Genomic DNA, 18,586 nt, shown 5'->3' with positions numbered 1-18,586 from the left:
AGGTGGAGAGGTGTTCTTCTCAGGTGGAGGCAGCAGTGCAGAGGTGTTCTTCCCAGGTGTAGGCAGCAGTGCAGAGGTGTTCTTCCCAGGTGGAGGCAGCGGTGCGGAGGTGTTGTTCCCAGGTGGAGGCAGCGGTGCGGAGGTGTTCTTCCCAGGTGGAGGCAGCAGTGCGGAGGTGTTCTTCCCAGGTGGAGGCAGCAGTGCAGAGGTGTTCTTCCCAGGTATAGGCAGCAGTGCGGAGGTGTTCTTCCCAGGTGGGCCCACGAATCGTGTGAGGGGGGGTCGCGGGGGGCGTGCGAATCGCGTGAGGGGGGGTCGCGGGGGGCCCGCTAATCATGGGAGGGGGGTCGCGGTCTGGGCCCACGAATCGCGGGAGGGGGGTCACGGGGGTCACGCGAATCGCGAAGGGGGGGGTCGCTGGGGTCCCGCGAATGGCAGGAGGGGGGGTCGCGGGGGGCCCGCGAATGGCGGGAGGGGGGGTCGTGGGGGGCCCGCGAATGGCGGGAGGGGGGGGGTCGCGGGGGGCCCGCGAATGGCGGGAGGGGGGGTCGCGGGGGTTCCTCGAATGGCGGGAGGGGGGGTTCGTGGGGGTCCTGTAAGAGGCACGGGGCGCTTGGCCTGTCGGTGATGCTCGCTGCGCGGACTCACCTCGCTGCGCTCCGTCTCTCACCTTCGGGCCTATGATGGTCCCGGTACCTTCCTCTTGCTCCACTGGTTCCCGGAAGCGACTGCACCTGTAAGGGAAACAAGGGGGGAAATCCCCTAAGGGGGGGAGGGGATGCTTATCACAGGCACTATTGGCCTCAGAGTGGTTACACCCGCTTGTGGAACACGGCAGGTGTAACTGGGGTGGGGGAACGCTCCGAGGAGGGGAAGGAGCACAAACAACACAACAACAGATACAATACAATTTCTACTCACCAGTCGTCTACTGGTCTTCCGTCACGCTTCCGATGCGGATCCCGGCACCTGAAAAGGAACTCACGTAACCTCCTGCTCCCTAGGGCAGGGCAATACACCAACGCGCCTGCGGCTTAACGCCCGCGCAACCTGCGGCCTGAAGCCGTCTTACGCAACCTGCGACCTAGCGCTGGATCCTTAGATGCCATAGCCTAGCGTCGCGCCACCTGCGGCCTAACGCCCGCGCAACCTGCAACCTAGCGCCAGATCTCCCGATGCCTCGGCCTAGCGTTGCACAACCTGCGGCCTAACGCCCGCGCAACCTGAAAAGAACACAATCTGCACAGGGCCACAATTGGGTGAGCCCAAGTGCAGCATACAGTACACGGTGCCAAATAAAACAGTACAATGCAAATAGACAACACTGCACCAACACCTAACAAGGGCCTACCTCCCTCTGGCTGCTCCCAGCCATACCACAGTAACCCCTGTGGCGATACCTGAATTCGCGGCCTGTCGATGCAGGCCTATTACTTCTTTGGAGAGGGCTCAGCCCTAGGAACGTCTGGGCCTCATGCACAACATGGGCCTCACGCCCAGCAGCAGATGGACCTCTTGCCCAGCAAACGCAGATGGGCCTAAGGCCCGACTATCTGGGCCTAAAGCCTATAACACAACTGGGCCTAATGCCCGGCACACAAAAGGGGCCTAATGCCCAACGCAACAACCCTAAGGGCCCACGGGCCTAGAGCCCGACTAGGCTACCGCAGGCCTAGGTCCTGAATTGGGCCCACGGGCCTACTGCCCGAACACCTGGTGGTCTAGGGAGGGGACCCACATGTGGACTTACCCGTCCTGGGGCAGCTGCTGGACCAAGCCTGGTCCAGCTACACGTGCGGTGTAGTCTTCGCTGGAGATGGGATGCCTCCCACCAACTCCGGGCTTCCTGAAGTCTTCAACGGAGCAGCAGGGGCCGAGGCAAGTTCTTTTGCATTGCACCCTGCTGCCCCTGGACTTCCGGTGTCTGTCGCTCTGCACTTCGTCTGGCGGGTGGCAGCGTGTAGCAGTACTTCACACACGCCCGCCGCCTTAAGGGGCTTCCGCCGTCCTCTCTTCTCCGGCGGCAGATCCTCCTTCTCTCGGCCCGGCCACTGTACTGTCCTCTCGTTCCCGGCGCTGGTTAGTTCAAACCAGCGCCCGGGGGCGAAGCTATGACGTGGCGAGCCGGGATTGGCTCGCCGCGCCCTCCTCTGATTGGGCGCCAGAGCAGGAGCCATGATTGGCTCTTCTTTGGCGCCATATTCAAATGGCCGCACTGTACCATTGTGTGCGTGGAGCAGCGGTGAAGCCTCACCGCTGCCTCCACACCAACTATCGTTGGAGGGCCTGCCTCCCGCTCCATGGGGTAACGCCAGGCCACCCCAGGTAAGGAAGCAGGCCCTCACCAGCAGCAGGGCCAGTGACCGTACGGGGGCACCATATTCCCACAGTCCCGCGAATCGCGGGAGGGGGGGTTCCGCGAATCGCGTGGGGTGTGGGGTGTGTTTGTGTATGCCACTGGGCGGGAACGTTAGCTACACAGGGGATGAGTGACAGATCTGGCTATCTGGCTAAATATATAAGAGATGCTAGAGGAGGCGGAGACCTCTTGCATCCTAAATAATGGTCTGCTGTAAGGCAGTGGCCATTTTGTGTGGGACATTCTAACAAGAGGAGCAGGAGTGCCTGGACTGACAGCAGGTCCAGGAAGCCGGGATCGTCAGCGGGGCGGAAGAGGCAGCGGGAAGGGGGTGAGTAGGGTGAACAGGGGGAGTGGGGGAGCGCAGAAATTTAAGTGGCGGGGGGATGACCCAATTCTAGTTACGTCACTGAGTGCAGAGGTGTTCCTTGCAGGCAGAGGCAGTGGTACAGAGGTGTTCCTTGCAGGTGGAGGCAGCAGTGCTCAGTTGTTCCTTATAGGTGGAGGCAGCAGTGCAGAGGTGTTCCTCGCAGGTGGAGGCAGCAATGCAGAGTTATTCCTTATAGGCGGAGGCAGCAGTGTGGAGGTGTCCCTTGCAGGTGGAGGCAGTGGTACAGAGGTGTCCCTTATAGGTGGAGGCAGCAGTGCAGAGGTGTTCCTTGCAGGTGGAAGCAGCAGTACAGAGGTGTTCCTTATAGGTGGAGGCAGCGGTGCAGAGGTGTCCCTTATAGGTGGAGGCAGCAGTACAGAGGTGTTCCTTGCAGGCGGAGGCAGCAGTGCGGAGGTGTTCTTCCCAGGTGGAGACAGCGGTGTGGTGTTCTTCCCAGGTGGAGGCAGCAGTGTGGAGGTGTTCTTTCCAGGTGGAGGCAGCGGTGTGGTGTTCTTCCCAGGTGGAGGCAGCAGTGTGGAGTTGTTCCTTGCAGGTGGAGGCAGCAGTGCAGAGGTGTCCCTTATAGGTGGAGGCAGCAGTACAGAGGTGTTACTTGCAGGCGGAGGCAGCAGTACAGAGGTGTCCCTTATAGGCGGAGGCAGCGGTACAGAGGTGTTCCTTGCAGGCGGAGGCAGCAGTACAGAGGTTTCCCTTATAGGCGGAGGCAGCGGTACAGAGGTGTTCCTTGCAGGCGGAGGCAGCGGTATAGAGGTGTCCCTTATAGGTGGAGGCAGCAGTACAGAGGTGTCCCTTATAGGTGGAGGCAGCAGTACAGAGGAGTTCCTTGCAGGCGGAGGCAGCGGTACAGAGGTGTCTCTTATGGGTGGAGGCAGCAGTACAGAGGTGTCCCTTATAGGTGGAGGCAGCAGTACAAAGGTGTTCCTTGCAGGCGGAGGCAGCAGTACAAAGGTGTTCCTTGCAGGCGGATGCAGCAGTACAGAGGTGTACCTTATAGGTGGAGGCAGCAGTACAGAGGTGTCCCTTATAGGTGGAGGCAGCAGTACAGAGGTGTTCCTTGCAGGCGGAGGCAGCAGTACAAAGGTGTTCCTTGCAGGCGGAGGCAGCAGTGCGGAGGTGTTCTTCCCAGGTGGAGACAGCGGTGTGGTGTTCTTCCCAGGTGGAGGCAGCAGTGTGGAGGTGTTCTTCCCAGGTGGAGGCAGCGGTGTGGTGTTCTTCCCAGGTGGAGGCAGCAGTGTGGAGTTGTTCCTTGCAGGTGGAGGCAGCAGTGCAGAGGTGTCCCTTATAGGTGGAGGCAGCAGTACAGAGGTGTTACTTGCAGGCGGAGGGAGCAGTACAGAGGTGTTCCTTGCAGGTGGAGGCAGCAGGGCGGAGGTGTTCTTCGCAGGTGGAGGCAGCAGTGCGGAGGTGTTCTTCCCAGGTGGAGGCAGCAGTGTGGAAGTGTTCTTCCCAGGTGGAGACAGCGGTGTGGTGTTCTTCCCAGGTGGAGGCAGCAGTGTGGAGTTGTTCCTTGCAGGTGGAGGCAGTAGTGCAGAGGTGTCCCTTATAGGTGGAGGCAGCAGTACAGAGGTGTTCCTTGCAGGCGGAGGCAGCGGTACAGAGGTGTTCCTTGCAGGTTTAGGCAGCAGTACAGAGGTGTTCCTTGCAGGCGGAGGCAGCAGTACAGACAGGGGCGTAACTAACCCTTTGTGGGCCCCATAGCAAAATTTTAAATGGGGCCCCCTGGTTTGGTGTCTGATAGGGGAGTGGATGGGCAGGACCGGGCACAGTGGACACTGACATGCCAGGTATATGAGCAGCGGTCACACTGTGTATGTATGTATATATATATATATATATATATATATATATATATATATATATATATATACACGCACATATTAAATATACAGTGAAGGGTGAAGGTGACAGTCGACAATATACACAGACACGGGCAGTTGCAGTTCAACGTTAGTAGACTTTTGTATGGATATCCTGATGACAAGACAGGTATATCTCAAAGAGTTGAAGAGCAAATGCCTGTATCCCCATATGTTGCTAAGTGATTTAGGAGGAAAGTATATATATATACCATACCTCCCAACATGACCCTCTACAGGAGGGACACATTGCTCTGCTCCTGCACTTCCCTCTTAATTTTGATTGCCAACACCTGTGGAGAAACACCTTTCTTATTAGTTAACCTGTTCAAAAACACGTGATGGTAATCATACATTAAGAGGAAAGTCCAGAAACAGAGCACTGTGTCCCTCCTGGAGAGGGCCATGTTGGGAGGTATGTATATACTATATAGGCCAGGTGGTGGAGCCGGATGCACAGCACATAGGGAGAGCATACAGCAAACACCCCTTACCCCAGTACACAATATGCCATTACCTATCCCTCCCCCTCCTCCCCCTGAACACAGTGTCCTGCACCCTCTTACTCCAGTCACTCACCCATGGCCAGCGCAGCCCTCACCTGCACAATAGAGCATGAACATCCTTCTCTCACCTGTCCTCCGCAGAACAGGAGAAGCTCAGCGCGGCCCGGTAACCCCATCCCATGCTCTGTAGTGCAGCAGGTCAAATCGGTGCTAGTGGGGGCGGGCTCCGCCGCGAGAGGGAACATGAGACTCGCCCACCCACCCACCACCAATCAACTGCTGCTGGGACGACTATAATAAGCCTCTTTGCGCAGACGTCTCAGCTCAGCAGCACCAAGCCCCATCACTTTCAAGTAGTCAAGTAATGTGACCTGTGACTGGCCTGCATTCTGCACGAGCAGTGTGACTGGGTGCAGGGGAGCGGCGGGCATAGGCAGCCCCTGCTTTCCTGGCTGTTTGCCAGGTCTTCTGTGTGCAGGGGCTCTTGCATCCACCGCTCCCCTGCGCTGTGTCTCCTGTCTGCAAACGGCGGAGAGAGCCGCCGCTCTCCTATACGCCAACCTCCTGCCGGGTGCACTGTCCGTTGATGAAGGGGGAAACACTGGCGCAGCCTCTGCCCACGCTACACAGAGGGTGCAGCTGCTATGGGGCCCCCCAAAGGCCCGGGCCCCATAGCAGCTGCACCCCCTGCACCCTCTGTAGTTACGCCACTGCCCTGCACCCTCTGTAGTTACGCCACTGGGTACAGAGGTGTTCCTTGCAGGTGGAGGCAGTGGTACAGAGGTGTCCCTTATAGGTGGAGGCAGCAGTGCAGAGGTGTTCCTTGCAGGTGGAGGCAGCAGTACAGAGGTGTTCCTTATAGGTGGAGGCAGCGGTACAGAGGTGTTCCTTGCAGGTGGAGGCAGCAGTACAGAGCTGCAGTAGATAAGTAGCTGCTTGGAAATGTAATACTTCTATACCAGCTCCCCGTACTAGCTAAACTCGGTGTAACTACATCTTCGTGGGCCCCATATTTAGCAACTGATGGTATGAAATGTATGTAAAACATATGACTTAGCAAAGATGGGCCCCCTGCAGCTCTGGGCCCCATAGCATCTGCACCTATGGTAGTTACCCCCTGGGCGCCGTGACTGATAACTGCCCCAAAGCTAGGACTCATTAGTTCCAGTAACATTACATTTATGTGTAGGGACCTGTTACAGTATCTGTCAGCTGTAAGAATATGAGGGCGAAGGCCTGGTCGGTGGCTGCAGAGCATGTGCTCGGAACAGAGCTGCGGTATGTAGTGGCGGTTACTGAATAATTGGAATATTACATGTTACACGCGTGTTCCCCAGAGACGCTCCAACCCCATTTCCTTCTCTGTGGGAAGCTGTGGGGACGGAGCCAGGCAGGGTGGCAGCCATTCTGTACGGAACATGCAGAGCATTTATACAGCTCAGCAGGATTCATAGGGCTCTGCGCGAGAGGCCTGATTTCTCCAGGGATCTGCTAGAGTCTGTCAGTCTGTCTCATTTCCCGGGAAATAGGATGTAACCTGTCACTTTCCTCCCAGAGATGCAGCGCGTGACGGGGAATCTCTACACACACACGCGCGCGCTGCATCTGGGCCCAGGCGGGTGGAGGAGACGAGTACAGGTGCCCAGAATCCTCTCCAGACTGTAATTACTGAATAAAAAAACTGGGAAGCAGCTGCTCTGATATTCCCAGCATCCACACGCAGCGCCGCATGCCCCTACCGTACACAGGGCACACTTCACAGGTTGTGCAAAGGAAAAACAGGGCTCTGCAATCACAGTGCTGTGCTGGCCCCTGCGCTGCGGGGAAATGCTGGGTTCTTAGGGCCACAATATAATATATTACACTTAAGCCCCGTACACACGGGGGAGATATATTGCTCAGTTTCTCCTGTTCATCAGCGACCAGAGATGGTCGCAGGAGCATGTTCCTGCGACCAGCGATCACTACAGGGGTAAAAACGGAAGCGCGCAGCCGGCGATATATCGCCGGTGCACACTCCCATCGTGGGCAATATGGTCGCTGCGCGACCATATTTCCCGCGATATTATACAAAATCGCCCCCGTGTGTACGCACCTTTATTCTACAATCTTATTTCCCTTACACGTATGCACTGGTTACATACCTCCCAACATAACCCTCTCCAGGAGGGACACATTGCTCTGCTCCTGTACTTCCCTCTTGATTTAGAATAGCCATCACCTGTGTTGAAACGCCATTCTGAGCAATTTACCTGTTCAACACAGGTGATGGTAATCATACATTAAAATGGAAGTACAGGAGCAGAGCAATGTGTCCTCCTGGAGAGGGGGAGAGGGTCATGTTGGGAGTTATGTGCTATGTGCCTACAAGGCCTAATTCTGAGGTGGGAGCCAGGATCTGTGCATCTGGATAAACCATGCAGCAATCCACATACATGCAGTGCTATTTTCAGCAGGTTCCAGCAGGAACTGTGGCCCTTATTCTAGTTCACTCTTTCTGACAAAATATTTCTTAGATGGACAAAACCATGTGCACTGCAGGTGAGGCAGGTGTGCAGAGATAATTAGATTTGGGTGGGGTTTTACACCTGCCTCACCTGCAGTGCACATGGTTTTGTCCATCTAATCTAATACCAGATGCAGGGAAGCTGTAGAGCAGGTGCAGGATTACCAGATGCTGCGAAGCTGTAGAGCAGGTGCAGGATTACCAGATGCAGGGAAGCTGTAGAGCAGGTGCAGGATTACCAGATGCTGAGAAGCTGTAGAGCAGGTGCAGTATTACCAGATGCTGAGAAGCTGTAGAGCAGGTGCAGGATTACCAGATGCTGAGAAGCTGTAGAGCAGGTGCAGGATTACCAGATGCTGCGAAGCTGTAGAGCAGGTGCAGGATTACCAGATGCAGCGAAGCTGTAGAGCAGGTGCAGGATTACCAGATGCTGTGAAGCTGTAGAGCAGGTGCAGGATTACCAGATGCTGTAGACAGTGCCAGATTAAGCCTCCGTGGGCCCGGGGCACTTTAGACAGGGGGGCCCCCTTGCACTTGTCATTACTGGCCGCACACTGCATGGGAGAATATTAGGTACTCTTTACTTAGAACGGCGCCCACGATTTTGATCGTGGGCATCGTTAGTAAAAAATCTCGGGCATCTCAGGCATTGAATGCACTAAAAAATCGGGTGCGATCAACCGACGAGATGCCCGCGATTTCCCATAGGGAACAATGTTAAATGTCTCAATTGACCCAATTTTCCTGTTCAATGCCTCAATTGACCCGATTTTTCCATAGGAAACAATGTTAAATGGGCCACAGAGGCCAAATAGGCACCCTGAAGTGTATAATGGCAACCCGAATTGTTAACGCCACCCCACGATCAACGTCAACCCGAAGCGTGGCGAGCGCAGCGAGCCCGCGAGGGGCGGCGGTACGCGTCCTACGACCTTTTCATACCCCCACTATCCACGTCGGCGTGGAGTTGAGAATAGAAAGTGTGGCGAGCGCAGCGAGCCACCGAGCCCGAAGCGTGGCGAGCGCAGCGTGCCCCGCGAGGGTACGCGGACAGCTGTGAAGCCCGCGAGGGGACGCGGATACCTGTGAAGGTATCCGCGTCCCCTCGCGGGGCGCGCTGCGCTCGCCACGCTTCGGGCTCGGTGGCTCGCTGCGCTCGCCACACTTTCTATTCTCAACTCCACGCCGACGTGGATAGTGGGGGTATGAAAAGGTCATAGGACACGTACCGCCGCCCCCCGCGGGCTCGCTGCGCTCGCCACGCTTCGGGTTCACGTTGATCGTGGGGTGTCGTTAACAATTGTGGGGGCCATTTCACACTTCAGGGTGCCTATTTGGCCTCTGTGGGCCATTTAACATTGTTCCCTATGGAAAAATCGGGTCAATTGAGGCATTGAACAGGAAAATCGGGTCAATTGAGACATTTAACATTATTCCCTATGGGAAATCTCGGGCATCTCGTCGGTCGCATCGCACCTGATTTTTTAGTGCATTCAATGCCCGAGATGGCCGTGATGGGCGCCCTTCTAAGTAAAGAGTACCGAATAATTACACTGTCAAAACACAGAGTAAAGGCAGTATAGACTTGGTCAATGGGTAACTGCATATATATATATATATATATATATATACACACACACACACACATACATGCATACCATATGAAAAGCCTGTATTTGTCCCTCTGCACCTTACTCTGTAGAAGACCTCACAGTCCTAGTGCTGCCTTTGATTAAAAACCCTCCCATGACTAAGCTGCTGCTGCTGTTCTCCATGGGCATGTAATGAGCTTCACCAATTAGAGCTCAGCACAAGCCTCTCAGCTTCTGCCCTCTGGTGCAATGTGTCATGGGACTTAGTCAACTCCCAGTAATGCACTGCACACTTGTGCAATCAGTGTGCCTTGGCTCCGGTGCTCAGCACCATTAATCATGGTCACATTGGCAGATAGGTGAAGCTGCAGCAGTACCCCACTCCCATGCACAAAACCATTAACTAAAAAATACATGCCAACCACAGGGGGCCCCTAGCTAGTGGGGGCCCCAGGGGCACTGACCCCTTGTGCCTCCATTATAATCCCTGACTGTAGACATAGTTATAGAACGGGCGACTCCTGGAAATCCCTCGCTATTATAATATAGATCAATCGCTCTTTGCATCATTTATGAGAAGAGATAGACTAGTATTTCCAGCCCGGGGCGCCGACAGGTCGGCCGGGCCCTGCTACAATGGAGGAGAGTGGTAACCAATGCCGAGGGGGCCTCCGAGAGGGGGTGTAGCCACGCCCTGTATAAAAGTAAATGACAGGGAGAGAGAGGATAGGCTGATGCTGCAGCTGTTTCTCTCCTCAGCTCAGCACAGGGCACTGAGCAGCAGGTGCTAAGCTGGAGAGAGAAGCTGTGCTGCGGCGGAGTGGCAATAAAACCGCTGGGCGTGCCGGAAAAAACGCTGGGAGTGTCTGGTAAAACGCAGGTGTGCCAAGCCAGATTAGGGGAGGGTATGTGACGTTAGCATCAGCCTGGATGTGCCCGTATTCATCGCGGAGGTGTTCTTCCCATGTGAAGGCAGCGGTGCGGAAGTGTTCTTACCAGGTGGAGGCAGCGGTGCGGAGGTGTTCTTCCCAGGAGGAGGCAGCGGTGCGGAGGTGTTCTTCTCAGATGGAGGCAGCAGTGCAGAGGTGTTGTTCCCAGGTGTAGGTAGCAGTGCGGAGGTGTTCTTCTCAGGTGTAGGCAGCAGTGCGGAGGTGTTCTTCCCAGGTAAAGGCAGCGGTGCGGAGGTGTTCTTCCCAGGTGGAGGCAGCGGTGCGGAGGTGTTCTTCCCAGGTGAAGGCAGCGGTGCAGAGGTGTTCTTACCAGGTGGAGGCAGCGGTGCGGAGGTGCTCTTCCCTGGTGGAGGCAGCGGTGTGGAGGTGCTCTTCCCAGGTGGAGGCAGTGGAGCGGAGGTGTTCTTCTCAGGTGGAGAGGTGTTCTTCTCAGGTGGAGGCAGCAGTGCAGAGGTGTTCTTCCCAGGTGTAGGCAGCAGTGCAGAGGTGTTCTTCCCAGGTGGAGGCAGCGGTGCGGAGGTGTTGTTCCCAGGTGGAGGCAGCGGTGCGGAGGTGTTCTTCCCAGGTGGAGGCAGCAGTGCGGAGGTGTTCTTCCCAGGTGGAGGCAGCAGTGCAGAGGTGTTCTTCCCAGGTATAGGCAGCAGTGCGGAGGTGTTCTTCCCAGGTGGGCCCACGAATCGTGTGAGGGGGGGTCGCGGGGGGCGTGCGAATCGCGTGAGGGGGGGTCGCGGGGGGCCCGCTAATCATGGGAGGGGGGTCGCGGTCTGGGCCCACGAATCGCGGGAGGGGGGTCACGGGGGTCACGCGAATCGCGAAGGGGGGGGTCGCTGGGGTCCCGCGAATGGCAGGAGGGGGGGTCGCGGGGGGCCCGCGAATGGCGGGAGGGGGGGTCGTGGGGGGCCCGCGAATGGCGGGAGGGGGGGGGTCGCGGGGGGCCCGCGAATGGCGGGAGGGGGGGTCGCGGGGGTTCCTCGAATGGCGGGAGGGGGGGTTCGTGGGGGTCCTGTAAGAGGCACGGGGCGCTTGGCCTGTCGGTGATGCTCGCTGCGCGGACTCACCTCGCTGCGCTCCGTCTCTCACCTTCGGGCCTATGATGGTCCCGGTACCTTCCTCTTGCTCCACTGGTTCCCGGAAGCGACTGCACCTGTAAGGGAAACAAGGGGGGAAATCCCCTAAGGGGGGGAGGGGATGCTTATCACAGGCACTATTGGCCTCAGAGTGGTTACACCCGCTTGTGGAACACGGCAGGTGTAACTGGGGTGGGGGAACGCTCCGAGGAGGGGAAGGAGCACAAACAACACAACAACAGATACAATACAATTTCTACTCACCAGTCGTCTACTGGTCTTCCGTCACGCTTCCGATGCGGATCCCGGCACCTGAAAAGGAACTCACGTAACCTCCTGCTCCCTAGGGCAGGGCAATACACCAACGCGCCTGCGGCTTAACGCCCGCGCAACCTGCGGCCTGAAGCCGTCTTACGCAACCTGCGACCTAGCGCTGGATCCTTAGATGCCATAGCCTAGCGTCGCGCCACCTGCGGCCTAACGCCCGCGCAACCTGCAACCTAGCGCCAGATCTCCCGATGCCTCGGCCTAGCGTTGCACAACCTGCGGCCTAACGCCCGCGCAACCTGAAAAGAACACAATCTGCACAGGGCCACAATTGGGTGAGCCCAAGTGCAGCATACAGTACACGGTGCCAAATAAAACAGTACAATGCAAATAGACAACACTGCACCAACACCTAACAAGGGCCTACCTCCCTCTGGCTGCTCCCAGCCATACCACAGTAACCCCTGTGGCGATACCTGAATTCGCGGCCTGTCGATGCAGGCCTATTACTTCTTTGGAGAGGGCTCAGCCCTAGGAACGTCTGGGCCTCATGCACAACATGGGCCTCACGCCCAGCAGCAGATGGACCTCTTGCCCAGCAAACGCAGATGGGCCTAAGGCCCGACTATCTGGGCCTAAGCCTATAACACAACTGGGCCTAATGCCCGGCACACAAAAGGGGCCTAATGCCCAACGCAACAACCCTAAGGGCCCACGGGCCTAGAGCCCGACTAGGCTACCGCAGGCCTAGGTCCTGAATTGGGCCCACGGGCCTACTGCCCGAACACCTGGTGGTCTAGGGAGGGGACCCACATGTGGACTTACCCGTCCTGGGGCAGCTGCTGGACCAAGCCTGGTCCAGCTACACGTGCGGTGTAGTCTTCGCTGGAGATGGGATGCCTCCCACCAACTCCGGGCTTCCTGAAGTCTTCAACGGAGCAGCAGGGGCCGAGGCAAGTTCTTTTGCATTGCACCCTGCTGCCCCTGGACTTCCGGTGTCTGTCGCTCTGCACTTCGTCTGGCGGGTGGCAGCGTGTAGCAGTACTTCACACACGCCCGCCGCCTTAAGGGGCTTCCGCCGTCCTCTCTTCTCCGGCGGCAGATCCTCCTTCTCTCGGCCCGGCCACTGTACTGTCCTCTCGTTCCCGGCGCTGGTTAGTTCAAACCAGCGCCCGGGGGCGAAGCTATGACGTGGCGAGCCGGGATTGGCTCGCCGCGCCCTCCTCTGATTGGGCGCCAGAGCAGGAGCCATGATTGGCTCTTCTTTGGCGCCATATTCAAATGGCCGCACTGTACCATTGTGTGCGTGGAGCAGCGGTGAAGCCTCACCGCTGCCTCCACACCAACTATCGTTGGAGGGCCTGCCTCCCGCTCCATGGGGTAACGCCAGGCCACCCCAGGTAAGGAAGCAGGCCCTCACCAGCAGCAGGGCCAGTGACCGTACGGGGGCACCATATTCCCACAGTCCCGCGAATCGCGGGAGGGGGGGTCCCGCGAATCGCGTGGGGTGTGGGGTGTGTTTGTGTATGCCACTGGGCGGGAACGTTAGCTACACAGGGGATGAGTGACAGATCTGGCTATCTGGCTAAATATATAAGAGATGCTAGAGGAGGCGGAGACCTCTTGCATCCTAAATAATGGTCTGCTGTAAGGCAGTGGCCATTTTGTGTGGGACATTCTAACAAGAGGAGCAGGAGTGCCTGGACTGACAGCAGGTCCAGGAAGCCGGGATCGTCAGCGGGGCGGAAGAGGCAGCGGGAAGGGGGTGAGTAGGGTGAACAGGGGGAGTGGGGGAGCGCAGAAATTTAAGTGGCGGGGGGATGACCCAATTCTAGTTACGTCACTGAGTGCAGAGGTGTTCCTTGCAGGCAGAGGCAGTGGTACAGAGGTGTTCCTTGCAGGTGGAGGCAGCAGTGCTCAGTTGTTCCTTATAGGTGGAGGCAGCAGTGCAGAGGTGTTCCTCGCAGGTGGAGGCAGCAATGCAGAGTTATTCCTTATAGGCGGAGGCAGCAGTGTGGAGGTGTCCCTTGCAGGTGGAGGCAGTGGTACAGAGGTGTCCCTTATAGGTGGAGGCAGCAGTGCAGAGGTGTTCCTTGCAGGTGGAAGCAGCAGTACAGAGGTGTTCCTTATAGGTGGAGGCAGCGGTGCAGAGGTGTCCCTTATAGGTGGAGGCAGCAGTACAGAGGTGTTCCTTGCAGGCGGAGGCAGCGGTACAGAGGTGTTCCTTGCAGGCGGAGGCAACTGTACAGAGGTGTCCCTTATAGGTGGAGGCAGCAGTACAGAGGTGTCCTTTATAGGTGGAGGCAGCAGTACAGAGGTGTCCCTTATAGGCGGAAGCAGCAGTACAGAGGTGTTCCTTGCAGGCGGAGGCAGCAGTACAAAGGTGTTCCTTGCAGGCGGAGGCAGCAGTACAAAGGTGTTCCTTGCACGCAGATGCAGCAGTACAGAGGTGTCCCTTATAGGTGGAGGCAGCAGTACAGAGGTGTCCCCTTATAGGTGGAGGCAGCAGCACAGAGGTGTCCCTTATAGGTGGAGGCAGCAGTACAGAGGTGTTCCTTGCAGGCGGAGGCAGCAGTACAAAGGTGTTCCTTGCAGGCGGAGGCAGCAGTGCAGAGGTGTCCCTTATAGGTGGAGGCAGCAGTACAGAGTGTTACTTGCAGGCGGAGGCAGCAGTACAGAGGTGTCCCTTATAGGCGGAGGCAGCGGTACAGAGGTGTTCCTTGCAGGCGGAGGCAGCAGTACAGAGGTTTCCCTTATAGGCGGAGGCAGCGGTACAGAGGTGTTCCTTGCAGGCGGAGGCAGCGGTACAGAGGTGTCCCTTATAGGTGGAGGCAGCAGTACAGAGGTGTCCCTTATAGGTGGAGGCAGCAGTACAGAGGTGTTCCTTGCAGGCGGAGGCAGCGGTACAGAGGTGTCTCTTATGGGTGGAGGCAGCAGTACAGAGGTGTCCCTTATAGGTGGAGGCAGCAGTACAAAGGTGTTCCTTGCAGGCGGAGGCAGCAGTAAAAAGGTGTTCCTTGCAGGCGGATGTAGCAGTACAGAGGTGTCCCTTATAGGTGGAGGCAGCAGTACAGAGGTGTCCCTTATAGGTGGAGGCAGCAGTACAGAGGTGTTTCCTTGCAGGCGGAGGCAGCAGTACAAAGTGTTCCTTGCAGGCGGAGGCAGCAGTGCGGAGGTGTTCTTCCCAGGTGGAGACAGCGGTGTGGTGTTCTTCCCAGGTGGAGGCAGCAGTGTGGAGGTGTTCTTTCCAGGTGGAGGCAGCGGTGTGGTGTTCTTCCCAGGTGGAGGCAGCAGTGTGGAGTTGTTCCTTGCAGGTGGAGGCAGCAGTGCAGAGGTGTCCCTTATAGGTGGAGGCAGCAGTACAGAGGTGTTACTTGCAGGCGGAGGCAGCAGTACAGAGGTGTCCCTTATAGGCGGAGGCAGCGGTACAGAGGTGTTCCTTGCAGGCGGAGGCAGCAGTACAGAGGTTTCCCTTATAGGCGGAGGCAGCGGTACAGAGGTGTTCCTTGCAGGCGGAGGCAGCGGTATAGAGGTGTCCCTTATAGGTGGAGGCAGCAGTACAGAGGTGTCCCTTATAGGTGGAGGCAGCAGTACAGAGGAGTTCCTTGCAGGCGGAGGCAGCGGTACAGAGGTGTCTCTTATGGGTGGAGGCAGCAGTACAGAGGTGTCCCTTATAGGTGGAGGCAGCAGTACAAAGGTGTTCCTTGCAGGCGGAGGCAGCAGTACAAAGGTGTTCCTTTGCAGGCGGATGCAGCAGTACAGAGGTGTACCTTATAGGTGGAGGCAGCAGTACAGAGGTGTCCCTTATAGGTGGAGGCAGCAGTACAGAGGTGTTCCTTGCCAGGCGGAGGCAGCAGTACAAAGGTGTTCCTTGCAGGCGGAGGCAGCAGTGCGGAGGTGTTCTTCCCAGGTGGAGACAGCGGTGTGGTGTTCTTCCCAGGTGGAGGCAGCAGTGTGGAGGTGTTCTTCCCAGGTGGAGGCAGCGGTGTGGTGTTCTTCCCAGGTGGAGGCAGCAGTGTGGAGTTGTTCCTTGCAGGTGGAGGCAGCAGTGCCAGAGGTGTCCCTTATAGGTGGAGGCAGCAGTACAGAGGTGTTACTTGCAGGCGGAGGGAGCAGTACAGAGGTGTTCCTTGCAGGTGGAGGCAGCAGGGCGGAGGTGTTCTTCGCAGGTGGAGGCAGCAGTGCGGAGGTGTTCTTCCCAGGTGGAGGCAGCAGTGTGGAAGTGTTCTTCCCAGGTGGAGACAGCGGTGTGGTGTTCTTCCCAGGTGGAGGCAGCAGTGTGGAGTTGTTCCTTGCAGGTGGAGGCAGTAGTGCAGAGATGTCCCTTATAGGTGGAGGCAGCAGTACAGAGGTGTTCCTTGCAGGCGGAGGCAGCGGTACAGAGGTGTTCCTTGCAGGTTTAGGCAGCAGTACAGAGGTGTTCCTTGCAGGCGGAGGCAGCAGTACAGACAGGGGCGTAACTAACCCTTTGTGGGCCCCATAGCAAAATTTTAAATGGGGCCCCCTGGTTTGGTGTCTGATAGGGGAGTGGATGGGCAGGACCGGGCACAGTGGACACTGACATGCCAGGTATATGAGCAGCGGTCACACTGTGTATGTATGTATATATATATATATATATATATATATATATATATATATATATACACGCACATATTAAATATACAGTGAAGGGTGAAGGTGACAGTCGACAATATACACAGACACGGGCAGTTGCAGTTCAACGTTAGTAGACTTTTGTATGGATATCCTGATGACAAGACAGGTATATCTCAAAGAGTTGAAGAGCAAATGCCTGTATCCCCATATGTTGCTAAGTGATTTAGGAGGAAAGTATATATATATACCATACCTCCCAACATGACCCTCTACAGGAGGGACACATTGCTCTGCTCCTGCACTTCCCTCTTAATTTTGATTGCCAACACCTGTGGAGAAACACCTTTCTTATTAGTTAACCTGTTCAAAAACACGTGATGGTAATCATACATTAAGAGGAAAGTCCAGAAACAGAGCACTGTGTCCCTCCTGGAGAGGGCCATGTTGGGAGGTATGTATATACTATATAGGCCAGGTGGTGGAGCCGGATGCACAGCACATAGGGAGAGCATACAGCAAACACCCCTTACCCCAGTACACAATATGCCATTACCTATCCCTCCCCCTCCTCCCCCTGAACACAGTGTCCTGCACCCTCTTACTCCAGTCACTCACCCATGGCCAGCGCAGCCCTCACCTGCACAATAGAGCATGAACATCCTTCTCTCACCTGTCCTCCGCAGAACAGGAGAAGCTCAGCGCGGCCCGGTAACCCCATCCCATGCTCTGTAGTGCAGCAGGTCAAATCGGTGCTAGTGGGGGCGGGCTCCGCCGCGAGAGGGAACATGAGACTCGCCCACCCACCCACCACCAATCAACTGCTGCTGGGACGACTATAATAAGCCTCTTTGCGCAGACGTCTCAGCTCAGCAGCACCAAGCCCCATCACTTTCAAGTAGTCAAGTAATGTGACCTGTGACTGGCCTGCATTCTGCACGAGCAGTGTGACTGGGTGCAGGGGAGCGGCGGGCATAGGCAGCCCCTGCTTTCCTGGCTGTTTGCCAGGTCTTCTGTGTGCAGGGGCTCTTGCATCCACCGCTCCCCTGCGCTGTGTCTCCTGTCTGCAAACGGCGGAGAGAGCCGCCGCTCTCCTATACGCCAACCTCCTGCCGGGTGCACTGTCCGTTGATGAAGGGGGAAACACTGGCGCAGCCTCTGCCCACGCTACACAGAGGGTGCAGGGGATGCAGCTGCTATGGGGCCCCCCAAAGGCCCGGGCCCCATAGCAGCTGCACCCCCTGCACCCTCTGTAGTTACGCCACTGCCCTGCACCCTCTGTAGTTACGCCACTGGGTACAGAGGTGTTCCTTGCAGGTGGAGGCAGTGGTACAGAGGTGTCCCTTATAGGTGGAGGCAGCAGTGCAGAGGTGTTCCTTGCAGGTGGAGGCAGCAGTACAGAGGTGTTCCTTATAGGTGGAGGCAGCGGTACAGAGGTGTTCCTTGCAGGTGGAGGCAGCAGTACAGAGCTGCAGTAGATAAGTAGCTGCTTGGAAATGTAATACTTCTATACCAGCTCCCCGTACTAGCTAAACTCGGTGTAACTACATCTTCGTGGGCCCCATATTTAGCAACTGATGGTATGAAATGTATGTAAAACATATGACTTAGCAAAGATGGGCCCCCTGCAGCTCTGGGCCCCATAGCATCTGCACCTATGGTAGTTACCCCCTGGGCGCCGTGACTGATAACTGCCCCAAAGCTAGGACTCATTAGTTCCAGTAACATTACATTTATGTGTAGGGACCTGTTACAGTATCTGTCAGCTGTAAGAATATGAGGGCGAAGGCCTGGTCGGTGGCTGCAGAGCATGTGCTCGGAACAGAGCTGCGGTATGTAGTGGCGGTTACTGAATAATTGGAATATTACATGTTACACGCGTGTTCCCCAGAGACGCTCCAACCCCATTTCCTTCTCTGTGGGAAGCTGTGGGGACGGAGCCAGGCAGGGTGGCAGCCATTCTGTACGGAACATGCAGAGCATTTATACAGCTCAGCAGGATTCATAGGGCTCTGCGCGAGAGGCCTGATTTCTCCAGGGATCTGCTAGAGTCTGTCAGTCTGTCTCATTTCCCGGGAAATAGGATGTAACCTGTCACTTTCCTCCCAGAGATGCAGCGCGTGACGGGGAATCTCTACACACACACGCGCGCGCTGCATCTGGGCCCAGGCGGGTGGAGGAGACGAGTACAGGTGCCCAGAATCCTCTCCAGACTGTAATTACTGAATAAAAAAACTGGGAAGCAGCTGCTCTGATATTCCCAGCATCCACACGCAGCGCCGCATGCCCCTACCGTACACAGGGCACACTTCACAGGTTGTGCAAAGGAAAAACAGGGCTCTGCAATCACAGTGCTGTGCTGGCCCCTGCGCTGCGGGGAAATGCTGGGTTCTTAGGGCCACAATATAATATATTACACTTAAGCCCCGTACACACGGGGGAGATATATTGCTCAGTTTCTCCTGTTCATCAGCGACCAGAGATGGTCGCAGGAGC

This window comes from Crinia signifera, chromosome 5 (assembly GCF_055691185.1).
Source record: "Crinia signifera chromosome 5, ASM5569118v1, whole genome shotgun sequence".
NCBI classification, from domain to species: domain Eukaryota; kingdom Metazoa; phylum Chordata; class Amphibia; order Anura; family Myobatrachidae; genus Crinia; species Crinia signifera.
The sequence above is the reverse complement of the archived record's forward strand: the minus strand, read 5'-3'. Positions refer to the sequence as shown.